The sequence below is a fragment of the Ambystoma mexicanum genome, chromosome 1p (assembly GCF_040938575.1).
Source record: "Ambystoma mexicanum isolate Mex_15411 chromosome 1p, UKY_AmexF1_1, whole genome shotgun sequence".
Classification (NCBI taxonomy): Eukaryota; Metazoa; Chordata; class Amphibia; order Caudata; family Ambystomatidae; genus Ambystoma; species Ambystoma mexicanum.
This window is the reverse complement of record NC_090921.1, coordinates 298,843,032-298,861,257: the sequence shown is the minus strand read 5'-3', so window position 1 is coordinate 298,861,257 and position 18,226 is coordinate 298,843,032.

Below are 18,226 nucleotides of genomic sequence, written 5' to 3'. Positions count from 1 at the left end.
TGGAGATTGACATCTCGCTACAACGCAAAGCGTTGCCCACGGAGACCCGCGCGGCACGGATCACGTGATTGCCCTTCACGTAGCAACGCTCCCGTGTCACGTATCACGTGACCCCTGAAAGGATATAAAAGACTTCCGGAATCAAGGAGCGTTGCTTCACAGCTGTTTTCCTCCTGGATCACGTGACGCTTTTGAACTTACGGATTGTTTTCTAACATTGGGTTTGCCCAGGTAGCCGCTACACCAGAAAGATGGGACAAAAGGAATGCAGCTTTTGTGATAGAATCGGGGAAGGCTTGGGGTCTACACAAGAAGTGGAGTTTGCATTGGTTTATGAAGGTGCGGTATTTCCGCGGGTCACCCTGATAGCGTTCTGGGGCGGCAAGCGGAAAAGAGGTCGGAAGCAAAACAGGTGTGGGTGCGGAGGCCGGGGCCGGGACAGGCAGTACTGGAGGGGCAGGGTCTCCAAACTCTGCGTCTGCAGGCAAAGGATAACGTGTGCTTTGCAAGGCGTCCAAGCGATGGTGAATGGCGGTCGTAGCTGCCGCCATGTCGGTCCTAAGGGCCGCTACGGCCTGCATTAGAGCGGTCACTGGGTCCCCGGCGGAGGGATTCATACTCTGAACGGCCAGAGGCTTCACAGTCTGTTATGGACTTGATGGTCGTGCAGAGTATAAATACCTCCGTCCCCAAGTACTCCACAGACAACACCAGAAATACTGCCTGTGCGGTCTTTGAGGCCACAGGTGGAAGTCCGTCGAGCCGATTTGGGAACAGCCGGAAGAACCCCTTGAACGCTGTAAAGCAAAAGGTTAGGCAGTTATGCACAGAACAGGAAGGACAACTAAAGACACAGGTAAGTTGGTGCTGCTTACCTAGGTGGCCCAGGGATGTGAGGAAGGGCTGAACCCCGGAGCAGGAGTTGCTGGAGGCTAGGAAGGCGGATAGGTAAACACCTAGAGTGGAGGCCGGAGGCCAGGTTACCAAGCAGACAGACGTGATCCGTAGAGTATCCAGAGACAAAGCCGAGGTCAAGTAAACAAGAGGACCAAAGTTCGAACAGGAGGGCGAGGCAGAAGCAGTCCGTGGAGCAAAGCGTGATTCGGTAACTGAAGATCCAAAGTAGAAGGGCAATGCGAGGCAGTCCGTGAAACAAAGCGTGGTCGAGGAAAGAAAACAATCCGTAAGTTCAAAAGCGTCACGTGATCCAGGAGGAAAACAGCTGTGAAGCAACGCTCCTTGATTCCGGAAGTCTTTTATATCCTTTCAGGGGTCACGTGATACGTGACACGGGAGCGTTGCTACGTGAAGGGCAATCACGTGATCCGTGCCGCGCGGGTCTCCGTGGGCAACGCTTTGCGTTGTAGCGAGATGTCAATCTCCAGTTCAGTTGCCAAGAACGGGAGGGGCGATAAACGCCGGGTCTGCCATACAGTGTTCTAACAGGATGGTTGAGGGTCAATGGGTTACGTGGACCCAGGTAAGTGTGTGGGGTAGTGGGAGACGTAACAGGTAGCTCATCCTTGACAACCCTCTTCTAAATAGGGCAAATATGGTCTCCATGGGCCACCCTCTTTCATCAGCATGCTGTTGAAACCTAGTGACATAGGGTCAGGTGTCCAGGGTCCATTGTGTGAAGTCGAGCAGGTTTACCTGAGCGGTATATGCCATTTCAGGTTGTTCAAACATCATCCTGATGGTTGTAATGAAGGCAGGGTAACTGTCCAACACAGGATTTCTGGAGGTTACTAGAGGTGTAGCCCAGGTTAGAGCATTACCAGTCAAGTTGGTCACCATGTAATCGACCTTGCAATGGTCGCTGAGAAACTGGTGTGGTCACAGATTTGCCGACGAAAGCCATATTGGATGCCTGCAAACCGCTGGTAAAGGCAGACCGTGACAGCTTTCTAAATGAACTGATAACTTCATGCCCCATTTTAATATTGTGTCCTAATGAGGGCGCCCTTTCTCTGCAAAGTTGTAATTTCTACCTAGAAGTTGTATGTCCCTTGTTAGCTAGTGCTGTCAACAGCACTTGTGTGTCCAATTTACATGCTTCATATGAGGAGATGCTACTAACAAATCATCAGCGTACTGCACAAGCACTATTCTGGAAAATTATTTCCATCTCAGTCTTTTTTTAACTTATGGGAAAATAGAGTAGGGGATTCGTTGTATCACTGGGGTAGCCTAGTCCATGTATGTTGAACTCCTCTATGGGATAATGCCAACAAAAACTATCTGTCTTTATATATGGGTATTGAGAAGAAGGCAGAACACAGATCCACCACTGTAAAGTACGTAGCTGATGGTGATGCCTTATGGCTATTCCAATGCCTACCCCAATTTTAAAGGAGTTATTCAGAGTCTTGCATAATGATTCCATGGTTGAGTATTCGGATATCCGGAATTCGTTTTCTGTATATGAATATCGTACGTTCTGTACAGACACTATCCACAAATGGAGAAACATGACCCGTATCATGACACATGACATGGCTCCTGCGGATGTCTGTTACCAAATGACTTGTGATCCATCCTACATTGGAAAGTGTCAACTAAAGATTGACGAGAATGGGAAAAGGACAGATTTTTTTTAAAAATATAAGTTTTTATTGACCTTTTCAATAACAACAACAACAACGTAGATGACAAACAGATAACACAAAAGAAATCCCCCCCTTTTCCAAGTCCCTGCTCTCCCCCCCTCCCTCCCGATCCAACAGGTCTTCTAGTTCAACTCAGAATATATGAACTGCACACGTGGTCGTATCTATTTTAAAGTCTTTTCACCAAGGAGCACGGAAGACATTAGAGAACATGGACATACGTGGGCCTCCCCTTAAACTTGCTGTGAGAAAGTGTCCCAACTCATCACAAATCAGATTTGTCCCGTGGTGGAATAATGCCCAACAGTTCCATAGTCTTGGGAAAAAGGACTGATTTTGAGCAACGGTTGTGTACAAGCTCTATACATGTTTGTATTGACGTTTCAAATGATATGGTATGCAACTTTACTATTTCCACTGCTAGCCACCTGAACCATGTAAACCCCCCCGCCCCCCGGTTGGTTATTTTCCTGTGGGAACTTCACTTATTCATACATTCTTGCTAATATTTCGGGTGTGGCCCATGTGCTTTGACACGTCTTGGTTTAATGATGTACCCTTTGAGACCTGTAATTGGTTGTTCTATACGTGCTGTTTCACATACTGCCCTATCGGCAGACTGCAATTCTTAAGTGCATTTACTCTCTGAAACGGCAGTGTTAGCATTAGCCATTTCCAAGATTGGAATTTGGGGCTTAGCGGCTGAGGGATATAAAACCATGATTTAATGAGTCTGTCTGGTGGTTAAAGGGCTTAATGAGAACGCACAAGCTTTGACTGAACTGTTGCTAGACAATAGACATTTTAGGAAAGCTATTTTACAAAGCAGAGCAGCTATAGATTATTTGTTTTTAAAGCATAAATAATTTAGGTTGTGAAACTATGAAAGGAATGTGTTGTTTCGACCTGGGAGACTATTCCTGATCTATTGAAAAACATATTAAGGGTATAAAGGATCTAGTTGCCCGAGTAACTCAAGATCAAGACGGGGATTGGTGGGAAAACTTATTTGCATGGATTTGTGGAGCACTGTGTTCTGCATTGATTTGGATTTTTGGTATTGCTGTAGTAGTGATTTGTTTTTGTTGCTGTGGTTTGTGTATTCCTAATTTATGGAATATGATACAACGATTTTGGTGCGCAGCAATTTTGGACACTCACCTCCCATCACCACAATAAAAGCCTGCGTCTCAGTGTACCTGGTAAAATGAACGAGTATTTCAGTAGCAAAAGCAGAGCAAGGTCGCATAACCACATAAATATTGTTGCTGAGTGGACAAACTGTGGAGAGTAGTTATTGTATTGTCCACTGAAGGACGAATACGGGAGGGAGTCGGAGCGTTCTGCAGGTGCATGATAAGGGGTTCTGGAAATTAATGCAAGGAGGGGGGCGCTGGGTTTTTCCACTCCTGACTGTTTTTTTTCCACTCTCTGCCCCTTCCACTTATGATCTGCTCTTCGGCTGAGGGTAGTCACAACTGAGAAGGGCGGGGACAAGCCCCAATAAAGAGAGGAGGGTATTCGGTGGAAGGCAGTTAGAACTTGGACCCCCGGGTGATGCAGTCTCACTGAGAGGCAGGACGCCCTGCCTCTGACCCTGTTAGTACAAGTGATCTCTTCGCCTACCTGCTCTGGGACTAAGCAGTGTTGTAGTGGCTAAGATGAAGGTGTCTTCTGCTTCCCTGCTAACTGTGATGCCATTTTTGTATATGTTTTTATATATCTGAGTAAATATTTGTTTTTGTATGCTGAGTTCATATATACATATTAAGTGAATAAAGGGCCTATAATGAGCCATTTTCATTTTTATTATAACGATTAGTCTAAGTGTGATTTTTTGCCTGTCTGATTCCAATAACTTGTTTTGTCAGGGGCTGGGGAAAACGTAAGTGTAAGGGTTCAAAAGCAAAACAGTGCCCGAAACTCCCCTGTCCTTTGTCTCTAGGGAAACCGGAATGCACCCAGTCTTGATTGGCTGGCTGTCCTTGTAGGACAGCCACCCTGCTCTTTGAGTGACAGCTAGGCTGTGCATTAATGGGAGAAACCTGCTTAAAAGGCAAAGATTCTTGGACTGAAGTCAGAGTTGACAACTGGGAAGAACAACCCGACAAAGAAACTGTGAACAAAGCTTGCTGAATCCTCCTGGACCATTGAACTGCCCGGTGAAGCCCTGCGGTTGTACTCATTTTTCTGATCAACAAGAGAGGCTCCGTAAGGGACGACTTCTTCCCTTGGGTTAGCGGGATCAATTAACCCCGAGACGAACTCCACTGGAACACCTTCCCCGACTGGCTGGACTTCTTTGCTGCTGCAGGAACCGAGTGCCAGGGGACGAGAAATCCATAGTCGAGTGTAACGTCTGTGATCCGGCTAAAAGCTCCAGGAGTCTCCCCAGGACCCTCCAGAAGTAGGACGACCAGAGCTCGAGTCCCCTCACCAGAGTGAAGGACTCAAGGAGTGAAGAAAGCCCAACTGGTATCCAATATCCGTGGTGGTGCTGTTTTCGAGCACTGAAGCCACAAAGTGCCACTGATCTGAAAGAGCCCATAGCTGCCGCTGACTTTCGAATTGCTGCCACAGGAGTCCCCAGACGTCCTCCCTCTTGTCTCCACGACTGAGGCCCAAGAACGCAGGATCTGCATCGCTGCAACCAGACAGAAGCCAGCTGGACCACTCTTCTTCTAACCTAAGGTACTGTTCTGACTTGGGGTACTTACCTCATTGTCTGTAGCTTTGCTCTTCTCAGTTGAGACTTGCAGTAGCTGCTTTTGTAGAGTTGATCTTAGCTCTAACCTTCACAAGTTTAACAGCGTGTGATGCTACAATGATTTTTCTTCAACAAACTCTCTAACTGTGTGCAATACTTTTACTATCTAAGAAGTGCCTCAGCTCCATAGACTTTGCTCCAATTGACTTTGGCTGTCCTGGCTCCCTGCAGACTGTTCTATTCCATTTGACTTTGATTCTTAATGTCCCTCATAGGTGATGCATTGGTTTTAAACTAATATTGCTGGGAAAGGTTTTTATCTAGACTTCATTGAAAGATTTAAAGTGCCCACATGCTCTGAGAACCGGGTTAACCTTATACCTTCTTCTAACCTTTCCATTCTACAAAACCTCAGAATCCAAAAGTGTACAAGTGATATGTAAATGCTATTACTATCCTAGTTAGTGAAGTCACCTCAGGGTGTAGGAAGTGTGTATGAAGCATCTCTAAAGAGTATCGACTTGCTTTGTGGTGATTCTGAGAAAGTACTTTGAAGTATATTTGATTGCTGCATACATTGCCCTTTTTAAAGAATGCTTATTTCAAAACTATTGTTAAATAAATAACTATTTATAACAAAAACCTTGAGTATAAGTGTTACTTGGCTACTTGTATTGGTGGATTTCATTGCTCACATTTAACCCTCTTGAGATGAGCCTGACTGCTCAGTCACACTACCAACTTGTGTAGTACAGGCCTATACCAATAGGTGGGTTACCTAATACCAAGAGGACAAGTGTTGTGTAGTCTCCCACAGGGTTACTACATACATTTTTGACTAACAGAGTTCACCTCACCATGAAAGCCAAAAAACGTTCATTCCTCTGCCCTTGATAGACTGTGGAGCAGCAGGTCTAGCTTATTGACCACACAGAATCAAGTACCTAAGGAAATCAAGGAGAATATCCAAAACATAGAAGACACAGACGGCCAACCATCTATGTTGCACTCTTCTTTTGACTCTGCTTTACTTATTGCTAAGAAATCCTTTTTCTCAGAACTCACACTTTCTTTATCTCACCACCCTCGTTGTCTTTATCAGCCCCTTCACAATATTCTCTCTCCTAAAGCTACTGCTCCATCTGCCTTCTCGACCCTCTTCTTCTAATTTTGCAAACTATTTTGCATGTAAAGTAGCACATCTCCACTTAGCTTTCACCCCCTTCTACTCTTTCCCTTCTCCTCTCCTGCTCCATCGCTACACTCCTTTTCATCATTCCCTCCCCTTGCTGACTCATCTGCCCTCTTAACTCGTGCTCACCCTACTGCCTCTCCTTCTGATCCTCTCCCCTCTTCTCTTAGACCTCAAGTATATCCTTATCTTCTTCCTTATAATGCCTCTCTTATTAACTCCCTTTTTGTACATTTCTGCTTTCCTTTCTTGAAAAAAACCTTCTCTTGCTTCATCTACTCCTGCTAATTTCCGCCCTATTTCTCTTCTAGCTTTCCTTTCTAAAATTATTGAACGGGCTGCCTATACCCAGATAACTGCAGTCTGGTTTTCGTCTGTCTCACTCTACAGAGACTGCTCTCCTCCATGTCTCAAATCCTCTCATCACAGCCCGCCACTCCAGACTTTCTTCTATTCTTATTCATCTCGATCTGTCTGCAATGGTTGCACTGTGGATCACTCTCTTCTTATTTCCTCTCTTTCCACCTTGGCTATCTCAGGGTTTGCTCTCAAATGGTTCCATTCTTAACTTTTGCAACAGACCTACTCTGTTACCTGGACTGGTCATTCTTCTCCCTCATTCCCTCTTCTTTATGTTGTCCCTTAAGGTCAGTAATCTGGCCTCTTCTCCCTTTACACTGCTCCCCTTCCTCCCCTTATGTCTTCCTTTCATCTCTCTTTTCATTTGTACACCAATGCCACCCAGGTCTTTCTCTCCTTTTCCTCCTTTGATTCTTCTCTTCACTCTACTGTTTCAAACTGTCTTTCTGCTGTTCAGAACTGGATGTTCTTACATCTTAATCCCTCAGAAACAGAGGTTCTGTTCTTTCCTGGGTCTACTATTTCTCCCACCCAGCGCCTCCTCCCTCCTTTCTCCCATCTTTTCTTCCCTTTTCACCTTCTGTGCGCAACCTCAGCATTATCTTTGATCCTTCTCTCTCCTTATCTCTTCATATTTCTTCCATTGCCCGCACTTATCGCTATTCTCTTTTCAACATTTGTTGTGCCCGCCCATATCTATCTTTTCATGCTTTGAAGCTTCTTCTTTTATCTCTTGTCTTTTCCCGCTTTGACTATTGTTCATCTGTATTGCTTGGTCTCCGTGCTTCCCACCTTCTTCCTCTTCATTCCATTTATAATTCATCTATGTGTCTCCTTTTCCCTTTACCCCCTCGGTCCTCCAGCCCACCCTCCCTACTCTCAGTTTCATTACTTCCTTTTGAATCTCATCTTCTTTACCAGTGTCTCTTGATTGTTTTCAAATACACTGATGGTCTGGCTCCCCTCTATCTTTGCGCCTTACTTTTGTGTTATGTCCCCTCGCGCCCTTTACGATCACAGACTTTATTTTTTCTAAATGTTCGTAAGCTTCCCTGTGCTTCGTCTTGTTTCAGTTCTTTTCCTATTCAGGCTCCCAAACACTGGAACGCTCTTCTCCTTTCACTTAGTTTCTCCTATTGGCTTCGTATCTTTCAAACAAACTTCAAAACCTATCTTTTAGCTTCTCTTGTCTCTTACATTCTCTGGCTTCTCTCCCTTCTGATGTAACTTGTACCTATGCTCATTTTTTTATCTTGATGAATTGTACTGTTTTTTGGTATTTTTTATTGTTCTGCTACTTTGATAAAATGGGATCTACAAATTCAATAAAATGAAATGAAAAATAAACCATTGAGTTCCGGTCCGGTCATTGAGCAAGCCAAGCCTAATGTTATACGATAGGCCAACACATGGAGACATAAACATTTGACCGAATACGTATTGTGAATTTCTCCTCAACCATATTGGGTATGGCTGAAAAAGCACAATCTCTTCATTGACTGGGGAACAGGTATCCTTTCTTTAGGATCAGAGTATTGTACTCAAGAATGTCTTCAGTTAAACTCAACGTCAGAACAGGAGACTTCTCAGTCTGACAGCTGCTCTTATGCATGCCATCCTGCAAGAATACTCGAAATATGCCGATGTGTTTACAGAACCCGCTGAGGCTGAATTACCACCACATAGACCTGAGGACTGTACCATCGATCCACTACCCGGCAAGACTATCCCTTTGCCATTAAAGGCTGACCTAGATTAGAATTTGAAGAATTGGCTTATTGCTCCAGGGGCTTTGTCCCTGTTTTTTGTTCCAAAGAACAGTGCTTCAGATAAGATTTTGAAGTGGAGGTATTTAACTCCCTATTTTTAGTAAAATTATTTTTTAGGGAGTAAGAAAGTAAGTCCCATTCCCAATGGGAGTATTTTATAAGCGAGTAAACATGTTTTTGACTGTAAAACAAAATGTTTTTATAATACTAGCTGCTCTCGGCGTAACATACGCAAATTCTAGCATATCTTAAAGGTCAATATCGGTCGGTAATTCATAGGGTCACTACTGTCCCCCTTCTTAAATATCCAAATTACAACAGATCGCTTCCAGGAAGGTAGGTCCCTGTGACTTATTAATGGTCATTGAAAAGGCTAAACGTATCAGATGGAATAAGAGGTATGCGCGGTATAAGAACAGTATCTAAGTTCCATCGATCACACAGGCCTCTGTGATGTGTTTTTATAGATGCGTAATTGTCAAACTTGTTCCCAGAGGAGGACTGACAACCTTTAGCCTGGGGGGCAAGTACAACATAGTGGCCCCTGGTGCAGCCGCCCCAGCCAACCGTGCAATAGCTCTGACCCGCCTTTTAATTTCTATACTTGATATTAAAAATACTTGAGAGGTAAAACACATAAGAAACAATTCATTGCTGTTTAATATAGAAATATATTTTTAAGGGAAACCACAGACAGCACCAATGTGGCACACTGCCTCTCTGAAGCATATTTTGTCAGGCACACTACCCCTTAAGCAAAGGCCTAACCAGGAGACCAGGAGGAAAATGTGTATATAGTACTGCAGCTTAGTTGCCAGCCATGTCTTTCCTGCTCCGGATCTTTGTAGACTGACTACCAAGACGGGAATCATCTTTTGTGCACCCATCTGCTGTCAGATATTTGTTCAACATCTTTTCATGCCATATGCTACTCTACAAAGACCCAAAGCGTCAATAATTGTTTAGATGATTTCTGGGGACTATATCTAAAACCTATATTAGGGGCACTGTACGGAAAGCTTAACAGCACCTAAAATACACAGCAGAACAGGAAGGCATCTTTCCTTTCAGTTATTTTAGTTGTCTCATGGAGACGCAAACCCCAGGGAATCACCTCCTCGACCAACCTTTATAGTAACCCATTATTTATTTGACTCTCTGTGGGAGAACGATGGCTCACAAGTGAAGTTGCCATGAAAGGGCTAAGGATATAGACTCTACGTGTGGCCATAACATATGTTTGTATAAGGTATACTTAATAAGATCACCACTAGCTGCTCACAATTTTAGCAGCAGAGGGAAGTGAAGTGATTTGACCTCAAGGATAACATCATTTGCTGCAGTGAGAAAGCCAGGAATTGACGCCATCTTTCTTGGTTACAGTTTTCGATTTGGCAGCAGATGACATCTCCTTTCATGCCATCATTAATTTTAAACTGCTGTATCCTTTCTGCATTGTTGTCCTGGAAGGTTACCTAGGCATTAAGTGGTCTACACAGAGGTGTGCCTGTTCAGAGAGCCTTGCGCTGCTTCCTCTCTAGCCTTAATTGCGTGCTGTTACTAGTTCTATCTTTGATAATGACTGACATGTACTCTGATCAGAATATCAATGCATGTCCACACGGCTAAATGTGCCCACACTATGAAGAGTTTACCGGGCCATGCCTTGAGCCATGCCAAAGCACTTAGAGGCAATTTCAAGCAACAATATACAAAACTGAAATGATGTAAGCCTACCTGACAGAAGATGTTACTGACACACTAGACGCCACCCACAAATTGCTTACTACAAACTCCATGGACCATTCAGGAGATGCATGTCGAATCCTGGTTTATTTCTTTTTATCATTCTCAGACCTCTCACTTCAGCATTATATAACCAGGACTATATGTGCCATAATGCATAGAAATATAGTACTAGACAGCCATCTCTAGATTGAAATTGGGCACGTCAGCATTATGCTGCCTAATGAGCCTCCCAACATCTATAGAGCTTTCCCCTTCATCCTTCTTTGATAAGAAAATTATGTAGCAAATAGTTTCAACCTTTTCAACACTTTCAACTTGGGGGGTCATCAGAGGTTGGGAGGTATCCCGGCGGTAAATGTGTCGGGATACCACCCAACTCTAATAGCGTTACCGCAGCTCGGTCCAGCACAATTAGTGTTGGATCCCGAGTTACCGGGGTGAGGGGGCGGGCAGTCCCCATTCCCATTGAGCCCATTGAACCCAATGGGGCATATTGGGCGCAATTATCGTAATATGGGCAGAAAGTGGCAAGATTTACCCCAAGCTTAAATATGGAGGTAAATCATCAACTTTCCGCCCAAACTCGGGATTAGGCAGAGGAGTAATGCAGCAGTAACGCTATTACCACCGCATTTTTAACACTTCACCCAACCCCTAGTGAGGTTCTTTGTGTCTTTGGCCAATTGACAGCCAGACAGGGTGAGTACAGAAAGCTACAACGGGGAGCTCTTGGGAGCTGGGGACATGCACGGGGCTTGGCTAGTCCACTCACTCTGACCTAGGAACTCTTACTGCAATATAATCCCCAAAAGCACATGTAATGTGAGTACTTACATTCCACACCTGCCAACACGAATACTCTTATTTTGTGCACTGTGGAATAAACTAAAATGGACACACAAAAAAAGAACTAGTCAAACTAGGTTGAGCATTCAAAATAAATGGATGGGTCTTTGGGCAAAGTGAGATGCCACCTGCCAACTAGGCCGTGTGAGCCTGCAGCCAGCTCAGAAATGCTGCTGCAGAAAAGGGAGCCCTCCATACCCATTTCTATTAAAGCTTTTACCAGATGTTGATTAATGTTCTCTCGCACTTTGCTGTGAATCAATGCACAAAGGTAGGTGCTGTGCATGGCCATGATAGAAATACGTGCAATTGATGCTGCTCACAACACTGTTGTTAATCTTAGCAATTTTAAGGGTTAACAAAATATCAACCTCACAAGAATGAGAAGCTGGCCCCTCTCGGTCTTGAGCATGTGATCGGCAGCAGGGTGAACATAGACCTCCCGCTCAAGCCCATAACTCACTGAGCTGAGATGTGTAGATGTAGCTTGCTAGTGACCAGCCATCTGTTTATAATGAACACATGAGAGAGGTGCTGCAGAAGGTTTACAGAGGATAAGTTAGCTATGCTGAAGAGCGGGTTCTGTTTCGTTTGTATTGGGGCAGTTCTTATTTTATCTTTTGTATTTTTTATTTATTTGTATTTATAAAGCGCCCCGGCAGCCCAGGGGCATCGAGGCGCTGCTATAAGAGAGTGATTCAGTTACAGGTTACGAGATTGCTTACTGATTACATGAGGCGTAGCAATGTTGGAACAGGTTACATGGGTGGCATAGCATACACATGGCAAAGTTACTTGGATAAGAAGCAGTGTTACATGTCGGACAATTCAGTGCCTTTAGAGCCCAACAGGGCAGGTATGAACAGTGTGTTTTGATTTCTTTGCAGAAGGCTATGTGGGATGAGATACCTCTGAGGTTGGGTGGCAGGGAGTTGCACAGAATTGCAGCGATGAATATGAAGCTGGAGCCTCTTGCCCACGCTCTTGTGGCCTTAGGCACTGAGAGTAGGTTGGTGTATGGGCTTCTAGTAGGTCTTTCTGTGAGGGGGAAGGGAGGAGGCTACTGATCACATTCAGTGAGGGAGCCCTAAACCAGCACGTGCCTTTTTCTTGGCTGCCTCTGTAACAGGGATCTTCAAGTCCTTATGTATTATGCACTTATTAAATTACAGAAAGATGTCTCCTTTCTTATGTCAGATGTTCACGCAACACCCACACTCACAGAAGCTTCACTCTGCATCAGACTTCCTTATCCACATGTCCACATTCAAGAAGTAGAATCATCTGGCGTTTTGCAGATAAAAAAGGCCACCTCTTCCCCAAATCATTTCCCAAACAGTTCCTCTAGGCCACAGTTAGCTCGCCAGTGCCTAGAACCCACTCCAGTGTATCCCTCTCCGTAAAAAGCCCAAAGTAGAACCTAATGAACTGAGGGCAACCATAGTTTTCTTTTCCATGGTGTGCCACAACTCGTATATAACACCTTTTTTTTAACATTGCGGGCCTAGATTTCCTCATCATCTCCAAGTTGCCATAAAAACAAGATTCTGTCCATCTCCCTGTCCTTTCCCACCCTTAAAGCACTGTGCCTGTGATACTTGTGAGATGTCAAGGCTGAGACTGTATCTTGCTTAATTTTCTAGCACGCCAAAGAACATCCTCCTCCTACCCACCCCACCATCTCACACTCAGTAAATTACTGCTCCTCTAGCTGGGAGTGATGAAGGGCCATTGCGAGGGTGGTGCCAGGGAAGCAAACTGCCCCGGACCTCGTGGAGGAAGTGGTGCACCTCTCAATCCCATCTCAGCATTTATATGAAAAGACCAATGAACAAATGTATTGAGATGTATTTTTTTATTTGAAGGTCCACACCTCTTTTGTGATGTATTGAAATGCATGTGTTTATATATACAGGAAGGGCAATGCTCTTTTGATCACAAAAGAACGTACAGTAGATAAGACATCAGATTTAACGGGAAGCAGTGAACTTCTTACAATGGGGTGAGTTTGAGGCACATTCTGAGCAGGTTGTGGAGGGGAGTAAACGGAACAGTCACTGGGGAAAATACATAAGTGGATATACATAGATTAAGGACAACCAACATAGGACATTTTTAAGTGCAGGTAGGCGGTACGGCATGCTGTGCTCAGGATGTCACCATGATGGGTGAAGTGCTAGAGCGTAGGCAGAGGAAGTGAGGGACAGAGTCAGGTTGGAGGTGAGGGGAAAAATGTTAGCTAGCAGATAGATGGGAGGTAGGTTAAGGGGGTAGCTCAGAGGCGAGGAGGTAGGCTTCCAATCCGTGTGGACTGTTTCTCGGATGGCCAGGAGAACAGAATTCCATGCAAGTGGAGCAAGAAGAGAGAAATGCTTCTCTATGTATGCATGCTTTTCAGCAGACAAGCTAGAGTGGGTCATCGCTTGATTATTGGCGCCAGCGGGCTGATGTTTTCCTCTCCCTTGGGCCATATAGTACCTCATTCCCCTGATCCAACAATGTCACCTCAAGCAGTACTATGCCCAGACACTAGCTGGTTGCAAAAGGAGCAACGTTTCACACTAAGATCACTACTGTCACCTTCAATTATACTGATGGTTTGAAGGATATGATACTCGGCCTCACTGCTGTCTTGTTGCCCCTCCCCCACAATGCCTTATCTAGTATTGAGACAGGAGCCTCTCTCAGAAGATATGTGTCATGGTGTTGTACTACTCATTTACTTTGAAATGTTCCTTTTGAAATTACAATTTGCATAAATATATATATATATATATATATATATATATAATAATTTGTTAGTTATATAGCGCTTTTATTCAAAGCTCTTTACATAGAACTTATTTTAACAATTATTATTACCCAATTGAAATTGGTACTCACTTTATCGACCTCGGAAGGTTGAAAGGCTGAGTCGGCTTTGCTGGGATTCAAGCTTGCAGCCTGCAGATCACACACAGATAACAGCAGCCAGTCCTTAACCCGCTGAACTATTTTACGGTCTTTTTATGTACATATAATACGAAACGTAGCCTGGAATAAATCTTTCTAGCGTAGAGAAACGTGGCTTTATTTGCATGTCTTTGCAGTCATAGACCAAATTCAAATTCCCACGTCTACTGGCTGTTCATACTGGTCTAGTCCAAAATATAGTGAGGGGGCTTCACCAAATTGTTTTCCGGGCCTTGCAAAAATCTGTGTCAACTCTAGAGTGCAAAGGATACCTAAGGCTGATAGATAGGCACGTGCCCTGCATTAGCAAAGCTTACTCCTGGGAAGCCCATACTATGCAAAAGAAAGTGGAAAGGATAAGGGGATGCGTTTTAGTGCAATATAAATGGGTGGTGCACTTTGCAGAAAATAAACTAAGGATGACAAGGTGTACAAAAAATTGACAACACACTCCAACATTTCAATGAATATGATCTGAAAAAGTTGGTGGGCGTAGCTAGGCAAAATATCCACGGCATAAAAGGTATGTGTTCCCATGCTTTTAAATCACAGCCGATAAGATCGACCCCAGCTGCTCACTAAAAACTCTTTGTGACCTCACACATCATGCAGTGGTAACCAAAACTTGTTGACCAAAAACTCCATGTTGAGCCTGAGCGGGATCGAGCGGTCGCCCGTAGCCCTGTTTGGCCCAGCTGTGAGGCTGCCTTCCAAGCCCCGTTGGGCTTCAGTAAGCTATATTTTTACTGTTTATTGTTTTGTTTTTGTTGGTGCTCTGTGCGCATTGTGCTGCTCCCTGCCCCTCCCTCCACCTCACTTCCTGGTCCTCCTCTCCCCTCTCCCTTCCCGCCTCCCTGCCTGCCCACCTCCCCTCTGATTGGGTGTCCTCGTAGTCCCTCCAGGACTACGTGACGACCGCTCTCCACGCTCGCTTCCTTGTTGAGCCTGAGCGGGATCGAGCGGTCGCCCGTAGCCCTGTGTGGCCCTGCTGTGAGGCTGCCTTCCAAGCCTCATTGGGCTTCAGTAAGCTTCCATTATTTTTACTGTTTACTGTTTTGTTTTTGTTGGTGCTCTGTGCGCATTGTGCTGCCCCGTGCCCCCTCCCTCCACCTCACTTTCTGGTCCTCCTCTCCCCTCTCCCTTCCCGCCTCCCTGCCCACACCCCCGTCCCCTTCCTCTTCTCCTGCCTTAAATCCCACCCCCCTGGGCAGCCCCCCTGCCCGGCAGCCCCCTCGGCTAAGGGCCCCTTAGGCAAAGGGCGGCTCCTACGGCTGCGGCTCCCAGTGTGTCTGCAGGTGTCCGCAGGGGACGCCAGGCGCCGGTCCGCCTTCCTTTCTGGTTAGCTCCACCTGCTCGCCCACCAACCTTCACCACTTCAGTGTTTACCGTCAATTCTGGTCAACTAGGGCTTTTTCTCCCCTCGCAGGAATCTCAAACTTAGGTGGCCTCTACCTCTACACTGGGTACCTAATTCAGATTTACTGTTACTGTTGCTCTGCAATTGTGGTAAACTAGGGCTTGCCGCTTCATTCCTGTCCGCTTGCTCTCCTCTGTCTCCCCCCCCTCCCTCCTTATTCCATGGTGCTCTCTGTTTCTCCTATCTTCTCTAAATGCTTCTCAATTGACTATCCTGCTCTCCTCACTAAATCTGGTAGGAAAAAGTTTAAAAAGGATATCCTGGTCTCCAACCCAGGCCTCCCTATCGCTGACACCTACACCAGTGCCTCTTCCAAGGAAACTCTTACTGACATCCTCTTTTTCGTGCCTTCCCCTGACCAATGGACCCTTCATATGGTCTCTGTGCTCTCTCCCTTCTCCTCTTCTCCCATTAATGGTGGCATCCGTTGGGATGTCCTCTTGGCCCCCTTCCGCTCCTCTAAGGCCATCATTAATGTCTACGCTAATGGGACCGTCTTGGTCCAAGGCCCTCAGTCCAACCTCCACCTCTTTGATAGACGCTTCCCGCGCCTCATCAACTTCCTTTCCTCTCCTGCTGTCCCCTCTTCCCTGTCCTCGGCTACCTTGCCTCCACCCTCTCACCCTGCCCTCTCTCTGGCTCCTTCTTCTTCACCTCCACAGGGCGTAACTCTGATCTGTACCCCTCCCCGGAAGTACTTCAAGGATGGCAACCTTCTCCACATTGCTCTGCCATCAAACATTCCTCTGAAATCTGTCGCCTTCTTGAGGAACTGGACCTTGACATCCTCGGTCTCACTGAGACATGTTTCACTGCCAGCTCTGTCACCAGCTTTGACACACTCCTACCTGACGGTTACAAGATCCTCTCCTTGCCCAGGCCCAACCGTGCTGGAGGGGGTGTGGCCCTTATCTTCCCTGAGTGGATTCCTGCCACTGTCACTCCTACGCATACCTACTCCTCGTTTGAATGCCTTGTCTGCCGACTCTCTCTCTCCTAGCCATTCACTTACCGTGGCTACTATCTATCGGCCACCTGGTCAAATTTCCGCCTTCCTCTCTGAGTGGGCTGACCTCTCCTCCTCACTCCTGTCCTCAACCTTTCAACTCCTCTTTCTTGGAGACTTTAATATCCACCTTGATGCCTCCTGTCCTCCCTCTGGACTCTTTTGCGACCTCCGACTCTCTCTCACTCGCTATTCTCCCGTCTGGGCCAACCCATTCTGCAGTGCATACTCTTGATGCTCTGATCTCTTCTGACCTTCCCCTCTCTGTCCCTCTCTCCACTCCTCTCTCCTGGAGTGATCACTTTCTCCTATCCTCCCACCTCACCTTCCCTACCCCACAGGCAAAGCCACCCTCATCACTGCCACCCACCTTCGCGGTCATCCGACCCATGAAGCGCGTGTCAGTTGAGGCTTTCGCTACCACCTTCTCGCCCCCTCATCCCCCTTTGGCTGACTCCCACCCTGACACAGCCCTCGCCACTCTCCACTCTGCTATATCTGATACCCTTGATATCCTTGCCCCTGTCATGAGGATCCGCCTGAAGCCCAAAGCCAAATGTAACTCCTGGTATGACTCAGATCTCGTCACCCTTAAACGCAAGTGCAGGGTGGCAGAGAGGAAATGGCGTGCTTCATGTTCATCCTCTGACAAACTGGCCTGCCGCCTGCTCCAAAGGCAATACCGGCTCTCCGTTCTCACTAAGAAGAGAGCCCTTATCCAAGCCCGCATCTCTGCGGCATCTAACAATTCGGCCGAACTCTTTAAAATCTGCAAGGAGCTGGCCAACCCTGCTGCAGTCTACACCTCTCCTGTCCCCTCCCAGGCCCTCTGCACGGCACTGGCCTCTCACTTCATTCAAAAACTCAGGACATCCTGTCCTCACTCTCCTCCTATCACCTCCCCCCCTCTATTCACTGCTCTCCCTCTGGCCCTTCTGCAGTCACCCCTCCTCCCTCCTTCTCTGCCTTTCCCCTTTTTTCTGCTGATGAGGTTTTGAGACAAGTCCGATCTATGAAAGTCTCGTCAAAACAGGTCCACCCCTGTCCCTCCAAAACTATCAAGGACCACATCGACTCCCTGGCCCCTGCCCTGGCTGACTTCTGCAATCACTCCTTCACCTCTGGAGTCTTCCCGTCCCCCTCAAGCACTCCCTTGTGCTCCCCCTTCTTAAGAAACCCTCTTCCGACCCCTCCTGCCCAGCTAACTATCGCCCAATCTCTATCACTCCCTTCCTGGGCAAGCTCCTGGAGAAACTGGCCATCTCCCAGCTTAATCTCCATGCTGAATCTGTTGGTAGTCTTCATGACCATCAGTCTGGCTTCAGAGCTGCCAGAAGCACGGAAACTGCTCTCCTGAACATCCGTGAGGACCTGCTCTCTAACCTTGACTCTAACACCCCTTGTGTTCTCATTTTGCTCGACCTCTCTTCTGCCTTTGACACTGTCAACCACACCATCCTCCTCAACCGTCTCCGTGATAACCTGGGTATCACTGGTCAGGCTCTGGCGTGGCTGACCTCCTTCCTCTCCAATCGACCCTCCCTGGTCCAACTGGGTTCCTTCCTCTCTGACATCTTTTTCTCTACCTGTGGTGTCCCCCAGAGATCTAACCTCTCCCC